Raw genomic sequence first — 10,157 nt, 5'->3', positions numbered from 1 at the left:
ATAAGCCCCGGTGGGACCGCCATGAACACCGCTGCAAGCGCTCGCAAGCCCTCTCTGCAAAGTGAGAGCGCTCGCTACTTTTTAGGGGGCCGCTTAACAAGGCAAGTGTGAACATTCACGGCTGTAGAATAATGAACTAATATCGCGCTCTGCTCCATGACAGGTTATTGCCGAACGCAGTGGGGGTTGCAATAAGATGTCAGACTCAATTGCGGTTGGACGCTCAGTGCCGCACAAAATCATGCCTTTTCCTTTGCACGAGAATTGGACTGGTGAGATTTTGTGTCAATGTGTGCTATATGAGGACATTTGTTAGGGACATTGTTCGAGTCTACTGCAAAACCTCCCTTCAGCTGCTGGGGGTTTGTCATTTCATTATGCGGGTGCTTGACAGAGCTACGCCACTTCTTTGGGGTTCTCGTCAATGTCTCTCCATGCCTACAAAATGGTACAAACTGTAGGCTATACAGAGTCTATTGTTAGAGTGCACTAAATATGGAGTATGCGATTCTGGAGAATGTTTGTCCTCTACCTGTTTGTACTGTGTGTGTGTGTGTGTGTGTGTGTGTGTGTGCGTGCGTGCGTGTGTGTGTGTGTGTGTGTGTGTGTGTGTGTGTGTGTGTGTGTGTGTGTGTGTGTGTGTGTGTGTGCGTGTGTGTGTGTGTGTGTTCTGAAAATAGTGTATCGTGAGGAGATATTTATTGATTTGAACAAGTATTCTTCATAATAGCAGACTCTTCCTTTAAATAAAATAACTTAAGAGGACTTTCGATTTATTTTTCCCTTAACGTAGTATTCATGAATCATCTGTGCGTGTCAAACTTCTGTAGAGAAAGAAGTGAGGCAAGAGATTCCACTGAAGCGCCATTTCCTTTTTCACACGAACATTTTACAAGTTTTTGCCAACGTCATTTCTCCTGCATGATGTTTCCAGTTAACCCCATCTGTTGGCACTCCACCACACTTTATTATAATCTCTAACCAAGGCCCTTGATGGAGGCCACCAGTAGGCCTATGTCATCATGTGGTCAAGATGGCGGCATGGAGGCTGTAGTGTAATTAATTTTCTGGGAGCTCATGGCCCCATAGCTCTGGAGCCTCTTGATTTCATTTGGTATCAGGTCCAAGGATCCCCACTCTTCCACCCCTCACAGCTCAGGGGTTCTGCTAGGTGTGGGGGAAGGGAGTGGGGGGTCTCCAGCCTTATCTGTAGCCCCGTCTTATCTCTGGCTTTTCCCTGCAACCTGACTGCGGGAAGATTACCTTTGCACCTCTTGTCAGCTGCTGATTTTCCCTTCAGTGGAGACAGAAAGGAGTCCAATATAGAGCAAGATTAAGCTGGTGCTGTGGGCCTCCGCTAACCATGTTTTTACAGTGGTCTTCTAGAGCTGGTGGCTAGGCTAAAAGGTCAGACACTTTCCACAGTTCAATCCTTCACTTACAGAGTCATTATTACACAGGGAAGAGTATAGGAGAGAAAAAAAAATACCGTACTGTACACAATTCCATACATCTTCACCCTTACCTCCCTCTTCAGATCAGATCATCCCTAATGTATATTTCATACAGATTCCTGATGTCAGGCTCCAACAAAGAAGAAATACAAGAAAGGGAAATGTGTTCTGTTGAAGGCTCCGTTATGACCAGTGGTATAGAGTAGATGTGGGTCAGTTGAGCTGTCACAGGACGAGGAAGTTGAAAGCTCTGATGACGGGACCTTCTGGGGAGAGTTCACAAGCTCAGCCAATTAGCTGCTGAAAGGCTGGTGTTGATCCCTGACCCTGCCCGCTGTACTTCCAGTCTACGGAGAGATCTCATTTTGTTCATTAAAGCCCGGTGTGGCATATTCTCCGCTGTCTACAGCTTACAATTACACAAGCGTCGGTGGCAAGGGCAAGGCCACAAAATGGTCCAATTACAATTTGCTTCAGCATTGTGACATTTAGAAGAGAGGGAGGGAGAGAGAGAGAGAGAAGGAAGGGAGTTTTTGTAATGAGGAAAGAATTTGATTGCACATTCTGCTAGAGAGAAACAAATCCAGTCACCTCTCTGAACTTCTTGTAAACTTTTCACCCTCTTATGAGCAAAAATTATTATTACGTTGACATGTTTTAGGGGATTGTAGTCCATACAAGGTCTGTACAGGATAGGGGATTAGGCTTTACCAACATTGTCATTCCAAAGCCACGAACAACCAGCTTCACATTCAATTATATACAGAAAGAATTAAGCATTTTGTACAAATATAATGGTGCACCCATGCAATTTGAGAAAAAAAAGCATGATGAAAAAATTATAATAACCAGGATGTCTGTCTCTTCTCTCACCAAAGAAAATAATAATAATCAAAGAACTATCCTCCCATCATAAATAACTTCCGCTGTTTAGCAAATAAACATGATGAGGCAGATTCCAGTACAGAAGGCTTTTGCTGGAATTTTTATAATAATATCCATCTTCCCCCAAATGCATTTTGAGAATCAGTTGATTGAGTTCTTTCTTTCCAACATTTTAACACAGGAAAAGCACAATACATTTATCAGGTGTAAGACATAGGCTACTTTTTTTTGCTTGCATTTCCCTCCAAGACATACAGTAGTTTATGAGTGACAAAAGAACAGTATGCGTGGGCCTGTGTAAGCTGTGTTACACTCCTTTTTGACTTTTTAACTGGGATAAGTGACGTCAACCAAACTCTTTTTACTTTTTTTGCTGATGTTGTTTTAGTCAATAATCCATCATCAAGACACCACACTTCAATTAACTGTTTGCCAAGCCCCTCCCCCTTAGATATGCATTATGTTATGTAAAGATAACTGAACATGAATTGTTACCAACATACATTTGTTTCTATCGCATTAGTTAGTCTATGATGATCGGAGTTGCCCACTCCCCCTCTACACCTTATCTTCCCCACACATATCTCCACTGTGTGTTTGATTTAGCATTTAAAATATGCAGCAGAGTCTTAAATGTTTGTTCAGCATGTGTGGCTCTGTGTTTGCATGTGCGTGCACCGAGCAAACAAGGATATGCACAATCCTGTAATCTTTATCTAAAATCGGACTATCTTGCGTCATTTAAAAAATACTTGACCATCTGCAGACTTTCTCTCCACCCTCAGAGGGACTTAGAGAGGATGACAGTGGCTACATGCCAGCCCACAGTGTATGCACAGAAACACAGTCAGAATCTGTTGTTGTGGTGGCCTCTGTTTATACTTACAGGCACTGCTTGGACCAACCCTGCTGACGAGAATGGGTCTTGAGTGGGCTGCTCCATTGTGTGGAGGTTTCTTTATGCTATAAAAGTGTCTCTGTGGCGTCTCTCTACTTCAACAAATTAAGTCTAAATTTGGCCTTACACAAACCCTGGAACACCAGAGGTTGGCTAATGTGCACTTTTGCTGCAGATGCTTAACCACCTTTTGTTCAATTGTTTGGGGACCCTTTCCTTTTAGTCACAGGCCATTAGTTGAGAGTATAAGAAAGCCTCCTGACCAAAATGCACTTCTTTGTAAAGAGTGGTACAGCTATCATCTGTTCAGTTCGGTTTCCAACAAGCTCCTGTATGTTCATATTTAGAAGTGTAGCATTCACATAGTGCAGCAGAAGATACAAATAAGGGTGAGGTAAGGGTAGTGGTTGGCCTGCTTTCGGTTTTTCTTGGACTGGACAGTGACACTAATTTTATTTCATTTCTGAACACTAATAACACTTATAATGAACGACCACAAAGGTTTTACTATCCCTCAGGTAACAGACAGTTTCAAATCTGCCTAGAAATAGTTGTTCAATAGTGTTTCAGAACACATACTAAACATTTGCTTTGTGACTATGTTTAAAGGTTCCTGAACTTGATCTATGTGTCCTTTTCAATGTTTAGAATGCTGCTCACATTGCCACTTACCACTGCAGCAGGGAAACATACCACTTTGAACAAACCATGACCGTAATATGCAGACATTGTACAGTGTTGAAAAAAATTAAAATCACTGAATTTACACTATCAACATTCTGTCTGTTCTACTAGTCACACCACATGTACTGGAAGACTACATCGTATATAGACATAATTGTGGGGCCTACAGCAAGAGACATATTTAAGAAAGGGTTATTTTTGCTATGACCATTTTTTATTGTTTTTAGTTTTTGAAGAGCACTGTCACAAGTTTCTCTTCCACATTCATGGCTATTGCTTCTCATTTTACCATAAGAAAGAAACTCAGAAAAAATTGGAACGGTATACCCATACCAGCCAAATTGCTCTTTGTTATTCAAATACAAACTTTACCAATATTTCAGCTGACATAAGGGCAGAGAACATAAAGACAACATTGTCATTCCTTCAGTGCACACATTATACATATTTTGCAGCGAGGTCATTATGCTAACAAAAGAGAGGGAGAGAGAGAGAGAGAGAGAGAGGAAAGTGAAACGTTCCTTTCTGCCACTGAGGGCTATAATGCAGTTTAACACATGTGGTTCTATTTTTAGAGGCAAAGACAATAGACAACTTTGGGATGATTGACAAGCAACAGCTGGGAAGGAGGATAACACAAGCCTGGAATTCAGTGTCACAGGAACACAGGTGTCAGTCACAATGGCTAATTAAAACAAAGCCAGCAGTGTTAATGAGAAATGATGAGTGAATGTGCATGCAGCTCTCATTTATGGCCGTTTACCTTTGACAAACTTATCGGCAAAGAAAGACTCTGTGATCTCAAGAATGTTGGCAGACAGAGACAAAATTAATTGGCTTAAGTACTCATTTGTGTACGCATACAGAGGGATGTTGAATTTGTGGCGTTTAACAAACATTTCATGGCTACAAACGTGAAATGTTGCGACATGAAATCCTGATTTATTTCTATATTTTGCTACTCATTTATATGCGTGTACAAAGCTTGGACAATGACAACAAAGAACACGCTGAATAACTTCAAGCAGAATTTTTTTTTTGTCATGAAAGCTCCCCCGCACTTCACTCACAGAGTGCCATTTCCCATGCGATGCTGGTTGCCTTTGATATAGGAAACAATAGGAAAACCTTCATTTTATAATTAAGGTTAGCTCAATAACAACCCCCTCTGGATTTATGTATGCAGGTGCTCCTCCTGGGTAAGTGCTAGGTCTGGCATGCCATGAAACTGCCATGGGTCAGAACCCCATATTCAAACCTCATCATAGAAGGCCTATATCAGATACAGAAGTTAATGAGATTTTTTTATTGTTATTAATTGTTTCCTTGATATTTACCCTGTGCTCCTTTAAAACTACACAGACCATATATTTCACTTGTTGGACAACATATTCCTTAAGGGGATGTGATCCAATCAAAACCCATTAAAAAATGCCTTAGCCAGGATTGAGTCTGTTCCACTTCTCTGCTGTGGCAAAATCTGATGTCCAGACATCTGTCATAAAAAGTGACCACCAGGCACTTTTTCATTTATTTGCAATTTTTTGTTTCATTTTTCATTTAAAAAGAGGAAAGTCTAGAAAGCTGAGGAAGTGAAAACCCAAAGATTATCTTTACTGTAAGAGGAAAATGTATAACATTGCAGAGAGATATAAAAATAGATGGAAATTAGATTTACATTTCACATTTTTTAACCAAAAAACCAAACAAATAAGGAACTGCGAGACATGACCAAGTTGCGTTGAGCTGAGGGAAACTGGAGAGTTGTGGTGGTATTATTGTGTAGCTTTCCTTTGTCACAAAAAAATACACACTTTCACACACAGCAATTTTGTTCCATTTTTAATGTAAACATATTGACAAACCATGAATATACAACATCACATCAAAATGTTATATATTAGCCCTATGCACCTGAAGTTCCACTTTGTGAAAGTAGATGATGCCCGCTCCTGATCTTGAAGAAGGCCACATATGATGACTTGTAGGCTTCTTACATTCAGTTAGTCCTCTCAGCTGATCAACGGTTACACAATCAAAGATAACAGTGGTCAAATTGCTGTTGCACTATTTAGGTCATATTCTATACTCTTGTTCCCAATGCTTGAGTGTGGTTTGCACTTCAACTTCAGCTAAAGATAAGCAAGCTGTCATCAGTAACCAGAGCCGGAACCGGAACCCTGGAAATCTTCATCATCTATAGTTTGGTCTCTGGTCAGTTGAATGACCTTGTTGTGTAAGAAGTCTCTCTCTGTTTCCAAGCGTTTATATTCCCTCAGCAGCCTTCTCAGCAGGTTGTTGCAGTAGACACATAACTGGGTTGCATTCTGTTGAGACTGGTCAATCGTGTACAGTTCTGCTATTGCGGAGATATTGAAAGGAAACTGATCCGTATCCTCTTTTGAATAAACTGGAAGAAAAAAACAAGAAATTGCGGGTAATAATTGCAAAACATTCCCCCTGAGCAAACGTCAGTGATTGACATTGTGCTATTGTGTACAATATATCATGACTTATTATGCATTTTTAAGAAAAAATATTGTTGCAACTCACAGGCAAGGCGCAGGGAGACATTTAGAGCGGCTTGTACGATACACAGCACTCCCAAAGTTACAATCCCAATCCGGAGCAGTCTTCTCCCTGTGGGTTCCACCAGATACATAGCAATATTTTAGGGTTAGGAGATTCGAGCGATTATCCTTCATTATGAACCCCTTTCAAAATGTGCACATACTTTGATTTAAGATGACTAGTCTAGTCTATTGTGTATTGCACAAAAAAAAATTAATCAAAAAGAAATCTGGTAGGACAATGATCAGAGCGACAAATATTTTATATTTATGGGTGTTCCCTGACGCTCCATCATCCTGATATCCAATCATTGAAAGACTAAGGCAGTTGGTGTAAAAACACTAGAAACAACCCTTAAAGTAATCCTTAAAAACAAAGCTTGCAAAGCAATTGGATTTGTTTGGTAATTTTTATTTTTGCCTGTATTTACTTACCTGACTGTCCAGTTTCAACACGGTTTGTTTCAGTCGCCTTATGCTCCTGTATCGTGCTGTAGTCAGAAAGCTCAAACTCTGACGCCATGGTGATCTGCTGTGAGAATATTTGCTTCAAGGGTTTTATTTAGATAAAAGGGAAGGAAGTGGGTATTAAGAGGAAGTGCTAAGACTGGCAGTCATTTTAGTAAAAATCTTAAAAAGCTCATCTTTATCCAGTTTCAAATTGTTACAAGCTGAAACGAGAGCCAGCTTATTCAAATTTGAACCAGGTCAATTAGTCAATTCTTGTGGTAAACAACGCAACATCAGGCATTCAGTTTTGTCTGGTGCTGCAATGAACTGCAATTCATAGTAGTCGTTCTCAGAAGTATATTTTTACTTGAACCTGTACTGATAAGAATTTCACCCCAAATTGATTAGTTATTCCGAAATGCACTATTTAAACCATTTCACACAAGATATCATTTTCGATAAAGAATAGCGCATTTCAAATAATGTTTTTGTAATATCTGACATACATTATATACAGCCTTGAGCGAGGCTATTACATTTTTACACACATATTTTGTAAAACGTGTCTCATTGTCACAAACACAAATCCCACATTTTACATAAAAAGTTCTACAAAACTCTTGCAAAGCAAACATTGCATTCAAGACAATGTTTGAATGACAAACACAAACAGTCCAAAGAATCCAGACATGAATCAACTGAACTCTCAACCTTCTGTACTTTACCTCCTATACAGTAGCTTTTCGCAAATATGTATGTTTTGGTAAAGTCTTTATCCTATAACTGTATAAATACGCCATCACAGGCAATGATCTCTATGACAAAGCAGCAGGGTAAGTATGTCCTTGCATGACCAATCCTGACCTGATATGCTTCAGCAGCTACATCACCACATGCCTCCTCCTTGCTTGTATATAAAAAGGTTATGGACTCAAGGAAATCTAGTCATATATCCTACAACGCCAACCTGTTAAGAAAAAACTAACACTGAAAAGGAGTCAACTTTTCCCATGTGAGGAAGCAACGTTGTCCATGGCGGGTTTATGTATAGCTTTCTGAATGGTATGGTTGTTTTATCAGATTCTTTCAGTTTTGAGCCAAACATAGAGTTTAGAATGGCAGTTAGTACAGGTTTCGCAACCATTTTAATGGTTTGTGGAACTGCAATGATTTCAAAACATTTGGAAAGTTCAAACTTCATTCAAGATGCAAGATTATTATGCAAGTGGTTTTTATTCTTCCATCCTTTTCTCCTTTAAAAATGGCATTCAATCTCTGTTTTATGTTCCTTCTATGTCAATTCACATGAAGCATTTTGTGCGTGTCATTACATAATGGTAAAGCAGTCATGGATCTACAAATACAATTATTATTATTATTTTTATTATTAATCCAGCAACAGAAGGGATAACTCCATACTGTAGCAATAGTATGACAAAAAAAAGGAAGAAATACATCTTTGATTTTATAAATAGTTTTTTGAGTGCAACACATTTAGAGATTGTCCCTTAAAATGGAGTATAGGCTCATGCATCACAAATGGCTGAGCTGAAACTAACACTGGAAACATAATTTATATTTAAACTGAATGGAATTATTAAATTCATTGAATGTTGCAACACAGTGCCGCACAGAGGCAATTTACAATTTATAACTCGAACACACACGCTTTGCATTTTCAGGTTCACAAGCAAATTGACAGTAGTGACAGCTGGCTGTCAAACATTTAGTGACATCTATTAACCAACATGGAGAGAGAGAGTGATAAAAGGAGAATGCATAGAGTGCTTAATGCAAATGGTTGTCGACCTGACAGTTAAGACAAAACCATGAACATGTGAATTTCACGTGTGATAAGGTTAATACATACACTGGTTACCAAATTCACACAATTTAATAATGTCCCCGGCGGTGAAAATGTAGGGGAAGAAGATGTATTAACCTGTCACCTGAGCGCAGGCAGCCACAGTAAAAGCCAAACTCTATCAGTTCAGATCAAAGTGTTGATGGTGCAAATGATACTAGTACCCACAATACTGTAGCACTCCAATATCATACCAACCACGGGAACGATATATGATTATGTGAGTCATGGAGATGGATGGGTGTGTTCTCTTATAATAGCTCCATGGTTCGGCTAAAGAAGAGCTGCTCCATGACACCAACATGTAGATAAGAGGGTGCAGCAGTGCACTCTAGTGGCCAATGTGAAAATCACTGGAAGCGTTTGAGAAATGTGCACGAGTTGAAATATTTTCGTGGGGCTTTCATTGGCATTTTTGAGTGTTGAAAAGTGTTGGAAAGAACTGATTGAGTTGTGCACATGATCTTGATTCAATTCAATTCAAAGTGTTTATTGTCAAATGCACAATAAGAAACATGTTCTCAGTCGATGTGTGCACCACAGTGACCAGAGGCCTATTATGTTTCTAATGATACAGGTTTAACAAAGGTTTTTTTAGGGTGGGGAGGGGGGAGCTATTTCCTTTGTGTTGTGTGGAACCATCACCAGAGGAGGCCAATATTAGTAAAACCAGATTACTTCATAGTTCTTTGACAATGCTGCTAAGATTCAGCTTCTGCTAGACTGACATAACCAAAAGATAATGCAAGTGGTGTAGTGGAATGTATACCTACAAGTGAAGCTCATCAAAAGAGACCACAACAGAGATGAGATTTGGGCCGTGATTTTTTAGAAGATAGAAGTATATCATATAGTGTGTGTGTGTGTGTGTGTGTGTGTGTGTGTGTGTGTGTGTGTGTGTGTGTGTGTGTGTGTGTGTGTGTGTGTGTGTGTGTGTTAGCATTTAGAGCCATCCATGCAGAAAAAACAATCCCAAAGTCAGAGGCAGAGGCACACACATACCTGCGCACATGGTCACTGCACACATTCACCAGAAAACACTCAGCCATTCATGCACACGGCCCGCTCTCACACTATTCCATACCATGCATCCCTGCTCACACAGTCACATTCAATGACATGAATTCAGGTGCACTCATGCAGGGGGGCACACACAAACACCCAAGCTGCATGCATACAGGTATTTTAGGTGTGTGTGTGTGTGTGTGTGTGTGGGTGTGTGTGTGTGTGTGTGTGTGTTTGTGAGAGCTTAGTTTCTAAAAACATTACATAAATCATGGAAACAATGGCAGCAGTCAACAGTGTGTGCACGTGTGTGTGTGTTTTAGGATGTGGATGCACCCAGCAGTGCC

At 40.0% G+C, this 10,157-nt stretch overlaps 1 long non-coding RNA gene across 1 annotated transcript; it reads right to left on the bottom strand.

Annotated features, from left to right (window-relative positions):
• Window positions 1-5,766: 5,766 nt before the first annotated feature.
• On the bottom strand, window positions 5,767-7,013 carry LOC307249293. Its single transcript, XR_013844830.1, has 3 exons — window positions 6,927-7,013; window positions 6,475-6,561; window positions 5,767-6,331 (listed from the first exon to the last, which is right to left on the bottom strand). It is a non-coding gene; the product is annotated as an uncharacterized lncRNA (long non-coding RNA).
• Between the last annotated feature and the right edge of the window lie 3,144 nt (window positions 7,014-10,157).

This window comes from Ammodytes marinus (assembly GCF_949987685.1).
Source record: "Ammodytes marinus genome assembly, chromosome: 4".
In the NCBI taxonomy this organism is placed as follows: Eukaryota; Metazoa; Chordata; class Actinopteri; order Uranoscopiformes; family Ammodytidae; genus Ammodytes; species Ammodytes marinus.
Note: the sequence above shows the minus strand (reverse complement) of the source record. Positions and strands in the feature narration are given on the sequence as shown.